Source organism: Abramis brama (assembly GCF_963993115.1).
Source record: "Abramis brama genome assembly, chromosome: 1".
NCBI classification, from domain to species: domain Eukaryota; kingdom Metazoa; phylum Chordata; class Actinopteri; order Cypriniformes; family Leuciscidae; genus Abramis; species Abramis brama.
Window position 1 is genome coordinate 8,219,222 of NC_139963.1, and position 12,326 is coordinate 8,231,547.

The window sequence follows — 12,326 nt, forward strand, 5'->3', positions numbered from 1 at the left end:
AAATACTGTTAATTGTACAGTTCTTTACTGTAATCTAGTTTGTTTCTGTAAAAATGCACTAAATTTATAGTTAACTAATTACACTTGCAGAAACCGACTGCCTTAAATTGACCAACTGTCATTTAAATGTATTAACTTAAATTTATAATGCATTAATAATGTGAGCAAAGTATTACTGTGAACTTCTTTCATTTGAGACCACTAAAAAACTATTGCACATAAAGAGATTTCCACTGGATCAGCAACTACACAGTCACCGCCTGTTAAATAAAGCAACATGCAGCAAATCATCAATGTTTGTAGATCTTCTCCTGGACTGAAGCACAGGCTCTACTCTTCTGCACAACGGTGACCCAAAAAACAAGATTTTACAGTAAACTACTGGCAACAGTGTTGCCAGTATAAACCTGTTTTATAACTTACAGTTTATTACTGTTAAAATACATTTTGTGGGTGTGTCTTTTTTATCTTACACAGTTAACCCTTTCAACCCCTCAGGGAAATCCACACTACGAGTAAAAAGTAACGATGCAGTGAGATAATTAAGGGAATATGTAAGTGATTGTAAGCAGAATCACTGAAGAAAAGAGAAACACAAGAACAGAAAATAGAGAAACACAATAACTATGACTGACTTCCAGCCATTACACATTATTACACTTATTATTAACCAGTATGACTTTATTTCATTCAGTCATACAGAAGTTGTTATTGAGATGTTTAATTGATTGGTTTGTAGTTACCATTATAGAGATCAGTGCTTGCTTTAGTTGGGATGCTGATGCTAAAACATTAGTTTTTTCCTTTGCTGCTTGAGCTGTGTTTTTGTGCAAGTCACACTTGTGCACACACACAGTTTATGAATGATTGCGGTTATAATGATTATGATGACAAAATCATCATATTGCCTGTTCATTCACTAAAGAATTCATTCTCACTTATTCAGAGTTTAATCCTCAATCGAAAGTGTTACATTACCACCACTGTGAAAACGCAGCAATAAGATACAATGACTCTTTTTTTTTAAACACATGATGCACAACCAGAGAAACAGCGCTACACTGTGTTTTAGAAACACCGAGATATCACAATTTAGCACATGAATCTCAACAATGGTGGCAATATTTCTTTTTTATTATTATTATTATTCATGCAGCAGTGCATGCTGGGAGTTTTATATTATCCTGGAACCCAGCATGCATTGCGACATGAAACTTTTCACCATTGTTGAGATTCATATGCTGATTGTTGATGTCTGTGTGTGTCTGAGCCAAGCAGGAGTAAAATAAAATTGAATGCACTATATGATTACAATATTCTTCAGAAGACTTGATTACAGAAATATTGATTTCATTTTGTAGATTCACAGATACATGCTAAATATGAGATAACTATAATTTCAATGATTATATACAGGAAAAATCTGAAAATCAGGCATGTCCAGGATGATTGTGACATCATCGCAAAAAAATAAAAATCATCTTTCTCTTGACTTTTTCTTGCCATAACAAATGTGTTTTATAAACTCACTGTTACAGCAGCCAGAGAGAGATGAATGGTAAGAAGTCCAGGGACAAGAGACCAACTAAAGCAAATACTGATCTCCATCATGGTGACAACAAATTTTATTAATAACTAAATCTCTGTTAATTCTCAACAAGAACTTTTGTACATGAATGAAAGAAATAATCGTAAACTGGTTTGTAAACTGGTTTCACACTCAGTGTGGCTGGAAGTCAGTTGTAGTTCTTGTGTTTCTCTTTTTTCTGTTCTTGTTTCTCTGTCCTTCAGTGATTCTGCTTATCCGGTGTTCATCAGTGTCTCAATTCACTCACTTCTTTTCATTCAACTGGACTATATTAGTGAACTAATGTAGGGAATAGTGAATGAGGGTATAGGGTGTGATTGGGAAAACAGCCTCTGAGTGTCGACTTTGAGCACTGTTAATTCACAGTATATTCCTGTAGGCTACTTTTATTTTCTACGGTATATTACTGTTTTAATGGAAAATGGTATAATATTGTCAGAATTTTACAGCAAGGGTTAACAGTGTAATGTAAAGACGTGTGTGTATATATATATGGGTCTCAGGAGGATATTGGATTAGGTCTTACAATTACAGCAACCTTAGAAACGTGGTGCTGTCTGTCATTAATGTTAATTAAACAAAGTAAACACCGGTATTCGTATGAACTGCTATACAGCCTAGTAGCATAACAAGAATCTCTCCTTCAATAAGCAAAAAAGCCCCAACAGCGTTCATGACTCAGGCAGTTTGTTCTTAGGTTAATTGTGGCCAACACACCACTAAAAGGAAGAAAAACAAGGGAGAAAAACATTATCAATGACTTCACAGAATTCCCAGTCAAAAGAAATGAAAACACAATTCCAACAGCTTCCCTTTCACCCTCGCGCTTCCTTCCCGCTGGTAAAAGACGCTCTCCGTGACCAGGCACCATGCGCGCTGACGGCACGTCCAGTTAGGGTGGAACAACCTATGAGAAATGGGACAGGAGGGGAGACAGTGGACACAATGGAGGGAGAGAAACACACACACAAACACACAAACACACACACTTTTTTTCTTTCTTTTTTTTGCATTCCAAGTAATATCAATCAGCAGCTGGGTTGTTTTGATTAAGTAATAATAACTCAAAGTTCACTGAAAGTATATAAAATTCAAATTCAAAAATAATTTCACATTTCTACTACATAAATTACCCATTTTAAATACACATTCATCTTTCCAGAGCTGAAGTATTCCTTTAATGAAGCAAACTTTAAATTTAATATTAGTCCTAGAGCAGAAAAAGTTTAATACATTTCAAATACTATAATCACTTGACGCCATTGAACGGCTATCGTGCAAAAACTGCAACAAATCCATTATTCATGATTAAAAATCGAAATCAAAAGATTACTTTTAGTATCATAATTATTAAACCGTAATGAATTAAAATTGACTCACCTAATATAGGCGGGACTCAAGAGGTCCACGCTTCCAGTCAGCACCTCCTGTCTTTCACAATTCTTTTTATTTTTTTCAAATGAATAAAACACACTTTAAGATTCAAAATTAACACTAGAATACTAAAATATTATATTTAAAAAAAAAACAACAGACATTAAAGACCCTAGAACGCAATTTCACTCTTTGGTTATGAATGCAGCTTGGAAAAAACTGCAAATTCATTATTTAGGAATACGATTCAACAAGATTAGTTTAGTATTACAATTATTAAATTTATGATTACAAATTTACTCGCCTTGTTTGCAGAGACGAAGAATAGCTGAATCACCACGAGATCTTCCATCGCACATATCTTATAACGTTACACTCATCTCGCAAAGTCGTGATCGCTACACTACACGGAAAGCCAGCTAAAAAAAAAATAATCTAGTATGATGCACATGATTTGATAGATGTGTGAAGAATCAATGCAGGAAAAAGGAGAAAAAAAGAAAGAAAAACAAAACCAAACTAGATTCAATCCACTGTAGCGTTAGTATGATGACACATGATCAGATATTGTTTTTGCAATTTTTATTTTAGATGTATGGATTTATACTCTTGTCTCTTTTGACCTGTCTGTAAATACCTGTAATACAGAATAATACTCTTGACTTGTATATTGTTTAATCACTGTCATTTAATGTTTATTTGTTGATTGTAAAGGCAGAATTTTACTGTGAACTATCCCTTTAATTTATTAACTTGCTCTCCTAATCTGCTGTTTCTCTCTCATTATAGGGTGGTGAACATCCTGAGCTTGAACTCATTAGGGATATTCATGCATATTTTATTTGTGACTCTGTATTGTGTTCACTAGTGATGAATTACAGTGAACGCAGCAATCTTAGGAAAAGGGCCCTCAAAAGAGTTGACCCTTCTCTTAAATCAGTGAATCATGAGGTGTATGACCATACTGATAATCTTAACAACTCTCCTGTTAGCATTCCTCCTGGTGGCGTTCCCTCTGACTGCAGACCTTCAGATCTGAATCCTACTTGCATCTCTGTTAGTGAGAATACAAACAGCAGCCATGATTGTAGCAGTACTGGCGAAACAAACGATGAAAGTGATCTCAGAAGCAGCATTACTGACTGGGCACTTCGTTTTGGTGGATCTCTCATTGCACTTTCTGCTTTATTGGCAATTCTTAGAGTGCATTTACCATTCCTGCCAAAAGATGGAAGGTCACTGTTAAAAGCGAAAACAGAGTACAATCTCAGCTAGACTGATTTGGCACTCAGGAGTCCATTCCCATTTTACCCCCTTCTTCTTTAAATGGTTTGTGTGTTCTGTAGCTCTGCCAAAGAAACAGTTTTCAGGGAGTTTTTCCCCATTTCTCCTCTTCTTTTTGGACGGTGGTTTAGAGGATAAACTTGAGGCAACCTCCTCCTCATCCATTGAATCAAAGAAGTGTCCCCACTCTCTTCTGCTGGTGTGGGCAGATAATCTGGATCATCTACGGGGTCATGATCACTCAGATCCGCATCTGAGTCCTCAGGATTTTCTGGCACAAGGGCCAGAAAAGTGCGTGGTCTTGAACCGTAAAATGATTTGGCGTCCATCTATCATGTCTAAAACATAAAAGCATTTGTATTACAAACCATGTACTCTTACAATGCTAGTCATATAGTAATACACAAACATAGTCAATTTTAAATTATGAAATTAATAGTAACACCAGAATTGGTATTAATTCTTCAAATTTATTCTTGATATTTACCATATACATGGTACAGAAATGGTGAACAAATTATATTGATCAAATATTTTTCATCAAATATGTAATTGAATAATATTAAATGAATCATTTTAACAACACTAACCCTTTTGTTCATGGTAAATGGCTAATTTTACCAACATTAGCTCATTTTACCAACATTAGCTAGCTTCTCTACCATAAAATGACAACTCAACCGTTTGGTAGAGCATGTTTTGAAAAAATTATTTGACCCTTATAAGACTTATTTTTGTTTATACCATGGTCTGGGTGAATACTCGATTCTGATTGGCTGCAGGGTGTCCGTTAAAAAGTGATAATGGACACCTAGGAAAGGCGTCCCGTCAATTTGCCTGATGACAGTTCTAAATGATTGCGCTGGCTCAAACTCACTGATCAACTGCTGCGGTCGGGTCGCTGTGGCCACGTTGCTTGGCAACGCCTGTATACGGGAGATATTAAATAGTGCGCTCGACTTAATAAATAAAAACCCTCACGATTTTTACTCTAAAACACATTAAAGTATTATTAATTGATTAAATATTTCTTTCTTTCGTAAGTAACCATGGTATAAGCGGGTTAATGCCCTTCGAGGTGTCCATTATCAGGTTTTAATGGACGACGGCGAGGCGTGCGCGTCGGACGGTTGCCTCCGCCGATTTATGTAACTTACTTAATTAAGTTACATAAATCTGTTTAACAACTCCTCTGAAACGATAATATGTCAACAAAATAGTCTTACCTTTAAAAGTCCCGCCGATATGCGTCATCAAAGGATGAGTGAATTTTCGCTGTGTCACGTGCTGTTTGAAGGAACACTGAAAAGGCTGCTCACAGACACAGCGCCATCTAGTGGATTTTTTTTAGCATTGCACAATTACATGATGTTGAGCACTTCTGTTTATCATGATGATATCCCTTGGTTGGTCTGTCTGGTTTTCTTTTTCTTTTTTTCTTGTCCAAAAACAAAAAAATAAAGTAAAAAAAAAAAAAAAATGTCCTGGCTCTTCCAAGCTTTATAATGGCAGTGAATGGCTGTATATTTTCCAAGGCCTGTCTGCTGGAAGCTATTTATTTTTCTTACACTAACGCATCGCTTCGCTTCAAAGAGCCTTTATTAACCCCCCAGAGCTGTGTGGAGCACTTTTATGATGGATGGACGCACTTTTATGCTCTTCAAAACAGAAACGGCTATTCTACTATCCTTTTATAGGCTAAATAATTTCAAATGAACTGTTATATTGACTGTAAAAGCCCACCCCGTTTTTGAACATTATAATCAAGTGTGATGTTTGCTTGTTCCTTTATTTGTGCATATATTTATTTTTCCAGATAAACGCGTTAGCCTTGAGGGGAGGCACAACAGTAAAGGAAAGTGTGTGGCGGATTCTGAGCTTCCTTCTGTCAAACGACATGACCCGGCAAATGACCTGGAGGGGAATCAATGGAAAAGCGGCATTCAAAGACACCTCTCTGAAAACTGTAATTAATGGTATGGCTTTCTGAAATTAACTACTGTGTTTTATTTGTGTTTGGTGTCAGCTAAAAAACAATTCACTATAAATGTTAGATTTTATAATAAATAATAATAATTCTCTTATTTACTGTTGGTCATTGTCGCTGCAGTCAGAAGAAACCGTTTGACTTCCACTGCAACAGACCAGGAAGTAGAAAACTGGATAAAGAGATGCTGCAGCTTTTTAGTTTTGACGTAAATGGACACTAAGTTACGACTTACGCACTTCTAAATATTTTTGCGTTGCACCATTAAACTTAGTTGAATCGTAACTCTACGTATAAACTAAATATTTACGGCAGCCTCCGATCAGGAGTAACGGATGGAATAAAATATCAGACAGACTGAACTGCATCAATAAGCTCTTCTTTTACCTGACAGACTTCAATTCTTTAGACATATATGATTATGCTGACATTTACACTCGCTTACATTTTAAGAGAGAGAACATTATGTGAAAAGATTACTTTGTTAGCGGCTATCTTTAACACGAACCCGTCTTAAACAGCACGCCGCTGTGCGCATCGGTCCATGTTGTGCATGTCAAATATCAGTCATAATCAATAAACGTAATTTCTTATGCTTTTTGCATCAATATTTATTTATTGATCCTTATTCATTTCATTTCAAATACAGTTTCTGAATGTTATTTACATATAAAAACACTTATGCTATTCATGATCAAGTATCGTATTTAATGGAAACTTATTTTTACCGTTAGTAACGTGAGGCAAAAGAATGAAGGATAAACTGAAATTCACAGCATTTCAACACAACATCTGCTCACGTATTTGAAGGCTGCTATTGGATCATCGAGGCTAAACGTCATATTATGCGACTACGCATTACTTTACGGAGAGCTTACGACCTACTAGCTACGTTCTGCCTTACGAACAAATGGTGCAACGGAATAAAGTTCAGAGTTAGTTACAAACTAGCTAGTAGTTACTAAGCCTCTAGTGTGGACTTTACGTTCCAATTTAAGAAAGAACTTACGAACGACTGGTGCAACCCTACCCTGGTTCTGAGTGACACTTGCTTGACCTTGTTCATAATATGTAGACCTTGGTCTAATGTTTTCTTTGGACTGGTTTCTGGCAGTCCTCCCCTTCTGGACCTCTGCCTGTTTAATTGTATATATTTATATAATGTATTATATTTATTGTTTCCTGTTTTTGATTTTTATTTATAAATATGTTTTCTTTGGACTACCTTCTGGTTTCTGGCAGTCCTCCCCTTCTGGACCCCGCCTGTTTTATTTTATATTTGTTATATTTATATAATATGTATTTATAATATGTATTGTTTCCTGTTTTTGATTACTATTTATAAATTTAAATGTATTCATGAAATATTTATATTTATTAAATCACTTTTGACTGATTATTTGAGTATTTTCTTTATTAATTAGATCTGGCCCGGTTGTGGCCCATGCCATTTCTGAGATGTGGCCCACGTCTGGCCCGGTTGTGGCTGACTTCACACTCAGGTTGAGTCATCATGTGGGCCAGAAGAATTTGGAAGATGTGGGCCACAACTGTGCCAGATGTCATTTGCTATTGTTCCGATGAATGCACCATGAAACATGAAGATACTGATGAACAAAGAGGTTTGTGTCCATTTTTGATCCTTCACTTTTGGTTGCAATATGCAATATTTACTAAATGTGTCAAATAATAAGTCAAATTTTTGGCCGATCATTTTTTACATGTGTTGTGTCATCTGACGCTCCAGGAATGCAAAACTGACCAGGTTTAGGGTCAGGGTTCGGGTTAGGCACTTTGTTGTGATGGGTAAGGACAATTCAATGAATTGTGTTAATGAATGTCCTAATAGATGTAAGAGTGTGTGTGTGTGTGTGTGTGTGTGAGAGAGAGAGAGATACAGACAGAACTGGCTGGCCAGAGAGAGACACATCTATGTCAGAGAGAAGTGGAGACTGAGCAACACTCAGGGACGTTTTATATAAAAAACTTCATAAACTTCATAAAATAAAACACAACTTCAACATTTTTTATGTGAAAAAGTCAGTGACGCACTCACATTCTCTCACACACACACACACACACACACACACACACACACACACACACACTGAATTCTAAATTGTTCATAGAATTCTGAAATGTCGATTAATTGTCCTACTTACATTTTTTATTTTATTTTTTATTTGTACTGTTTATTTGACAGGGACAGCGCACAATTTAAACAATTGCACCAGAGTTAGCTAACAGCTCATTTGCATCTGTTGTCCCTGGACAGGTCGACAAAACAAAAGACTCAAAACAACCACTAAACAACAAATACACTACATAAATTTACAAAAATGTACAAAAAATACATATCCATCAATTCAAAATTTATACAAAATATATATTGTATGTATATGTACATGTGTGTGTGATTGGGAATGCTTTGGCAATACATTGGAACAATTGTCATGACAATAAAGCACATATTGAGAGAGAGAGAGAGAGAGAGAGAGATTCATCATATATTCATGTCGTTTCAATCCTTAATGACTGACGGCCACAAGAGGAACAATTTTGATTCTCTTTTAGTCTCTCTTTTCTGCTCAGATGATTCTGTCATGTTTAGTTTATTGAGTTTCTCCAGATCTAATTTAAAATAAACTGACCTGGAAAAAATAAATATAATGAGCATTTATTTATTTTTTATTCTGATTTAAAATGATAATTGTAATTGCAATATATATATATTTTTTAAAACCATATGAAACAAACACAATACTGTGTACATTTCTAAAAACTTGATAAATGTATTTTATTTACAGTTATTTTGGTAACACTATTGTACAGTGTCATTGTTACATGTTACATGTATTTACTGTAATAATATACACTCGAATGTATATTTCCTGAAGAAAATGTGAGTGGTGCTTGCAGTGTCACATGGGCACATGCTAACACAATTAACAATTAACAATGTTGTGATTCCATGATATACCACGATCTAGTATTTTTTACCATGTTTCTAACATGATTTACCACAAATTATCACATTATAGTGTAGTGTGGTTAAAATCAATAATGATTTATACTAGAGAAAAATGAAGTGTAATTGAGGAAATAAAATGAAGTGTAATTGAGGAAATAAAATGAAGTGTAATTGAGGAAATAAAATGAAGTGTAATTGAGGAAATGTCCACTAGGGGGAAGCCAAAGGCTGCAGGCAGTCGCTGACACGCTCTATGTTTTGCGTCACAGTCAATACAGCTGGCGCACAGACAACAAGGAGTTCGTGTCGTCTCATTTTATTTATGTCTATTTTCCCCTGTTCCGGGTATAGACTATTTATAAATTAATTTCTGTTGTGAGCTAAAACTATACAGTGGTTGTAAAGCTCATTATTTCTCCTAAACATAATGAAAATGTGAGATTTGATGGTTTAATTATCGTGTGTTTGTTTGACATGCTAACCACGAGGAAACTGTGGGCTAAACTGAATGTATCATGTCGTTATATACCATTTATTGTCTGAAATGGTTAGGAGTAAATGTTATGTGGAATATAGTCTATGTAGTTTTTCTGTGTTTCGTGGTTGGTCTGTCTGTTGATGGGTGACTGCTGAAATAGTGTTTCATTTTATTTTAGTAGCCTATTAAAGAAGTTGTAGAAAAGTTGATACAGGACTAAATACATATTCAGTTATAAAAAAAGTGAAGTTATAAAAAATGTATTTAAATCACAGTTATGATGACTGTTGTGATACATTGTTAAACATTGTTGATTTGTCTGCATATTAATGTGAACTAATGTATTGATGAATACATTCAATTCTCTTTATTGTTGTTTTGAAAAAGAAAGAAATAAGTTCACACAGTTAATACAGCTGGCGCACAGACAACAAGGAGTTCGTGTCGTCTCATTTTATTTATGTCTATTTTCCCCGTTCCAGGGGTGCAACAATAGCATGATTTACCGTGATTTACCATGTTTCCAGCATGATTTACCATGATTTACTACATTCTAGCATGAATTACTATGATTAGCATGTTGCTAATACGATTAGCATGATGCTAGCATGTTGATAGCATGCTTAGCATGTTGCTAATATCTTTTTAGCAAGATGCTAGCATGATTAATGCTAGCACATTTTGAGTTGTTTTTATCATGTTTACCCTAAGCTAATTACAGTTAGCATGTAGCTATTCACAGCTAGCATGTGTAGCATGTTGGAAGTCCTGTTTGCTAGCATGAGTCAAAAGAGCCAACCACGATCTTTATACAATGTTCTGATGCAGAGATATAGGTCTTGCAAAACGGTTGCTAGGGTGCTCTATTTGGTTGCTAGGGAGCGGCTTGACAGCTGCCAATGAAGAAACTCCAAAGGCTGCTTGTCAGTGTGAATGATATAAACCAACTCCCACGCCTCTGTGACATTCAGAATGGAAGATATCCCTCTTTGGATGTTGGTTGCTAGGGTGTTCGACAATGGTTGCTAGGGCGGGGCTAGGAAGTGTTGAGGTGATTCATGATTGGCTGTTTGCTGCCCCGAGTCAAACGAGCCCACCCTCATGTTTCTATGACACTTCTATCCGGATCTCCCTTTGATCTCCTTCAATGGAACTTGTTGCTAAGGTGCTCTAAATGGTTGCTAGGGCGTGGCTTGATAGCTTCACAATGATCCTGAGTAGGGCTGGGCGATATGGCTGAAAACTGTATCACGATATAAGTGTTTCATATCGGTCGATATCGATAATTATTGATATTTTTATGACATATTTAAAATAAGGACCAGTCCAGGAGACAAATATATTACATTTAAAGATTTTTTATTTTAAACTTAACCTACCTCTGATTATAATCCCATCAGTTATAAAGGCAGAAATGTCAACACGACCATGGAAAACTCAAAAGTCTTTCTTCTGTTGAAAATAAAAGTTATTTGGAAGAATGACCAACAGTTGATGTACCCCAGTGACTTCCATAGTATATTTTTCTCCTATGGAAGTCAATGGGGACCAGCTACTATTTGGATACCCACATTCTTCAAATTATTAATATTAGAAAATATTAGAAGGAAATTAATACAGGTTTGGAACAACATTAGAGTGCGTAAATAATGAGATAATTATTAGTGAACTATCCCTTTAAGGACAAGCGGCAGCGTGTTTACTATTACTACTGTCTCTTTAAGAGTTGTGCGCGACGCGTCTATTATAACTCGTTAAACGCATTTGACTAGTCCACTTAGTCCAGTATTCAGGCGCTGGTAGACAGGCTTTTAGTGCATGTGAGCTTCACATGTAACGTTACGCGCTGAGAAACGCACACGCTAGAACAGCGCATCAGCACGCGAATAACAGAGAAACTGACGACGGTCTTGCATAATCTGCAGACGACATTGGTCTGACTACGGTCAGACTTGAAGTCGGGCGAGCTGACTTTTCCTGTTTAATCAACAATCGCTGCGGCACTCATTTTCTACTTTACTCATCTTCTACTTTCACTCTACGCCGGTTCTGTTACTGAAGAATCCAACACGAGACAACAATATTGCGCAACCATATTGACTGGCTGTTAGCGTGTCACTTCCTACGTTGCTATGTTACTAGAGAGTGAGTGCCTTTGTTCATGCAATCAAACTTGCTTTGCTGGTTTCTTCCGACGAAAAAAAAAAACAAAACAAAAAAATTATCGAACGTTTTATCGAACGCATTTTTTATTGATATTGATTACGTGTCTATCGCGATACATATCGTTATCGTTTTATCGCCCAGCCCTAATCCTGAGAGACTGATTGATTGGCTGAGTAAAATGAGCCCGCCCCCTTGTCTCTATGACACTGTGATCTACACCATAGTAAGTCAATGGGAAACTTATGATTAACCATAACCCTACAGTAGACACACATGTACTTAATATAACTCAGTACTTAAATACATTAAAATAAAGTGTTTTTTGACTTTGATTATTTGTCCCAGACTCATTTACTTTCCTGTTCAACAGTTCTTCTGTATTAGATTCAATCCAAACTCTCTTTTGATGAAGATTCATAAAGTGATTCAGTCAAAACTGGACATTAAAAAGCAAACGTGTAAAAACAGTGAAACTCAG

General features: G+C 35.9%; 1 long non-coding RNA gene across 1 annotated transcript in view; it reads left to right on the top strand.

Annotated features, from left to right (window-relative positions):
• LOC311083714 overlaps positions 1-12,326 on the top strand; it is a 176,974-nt gene that overhangs the window by 7,115 nt on the left and 157,533 nt on the right. The gene's annotated exons all lie outside the window — the stretch shown is intronic.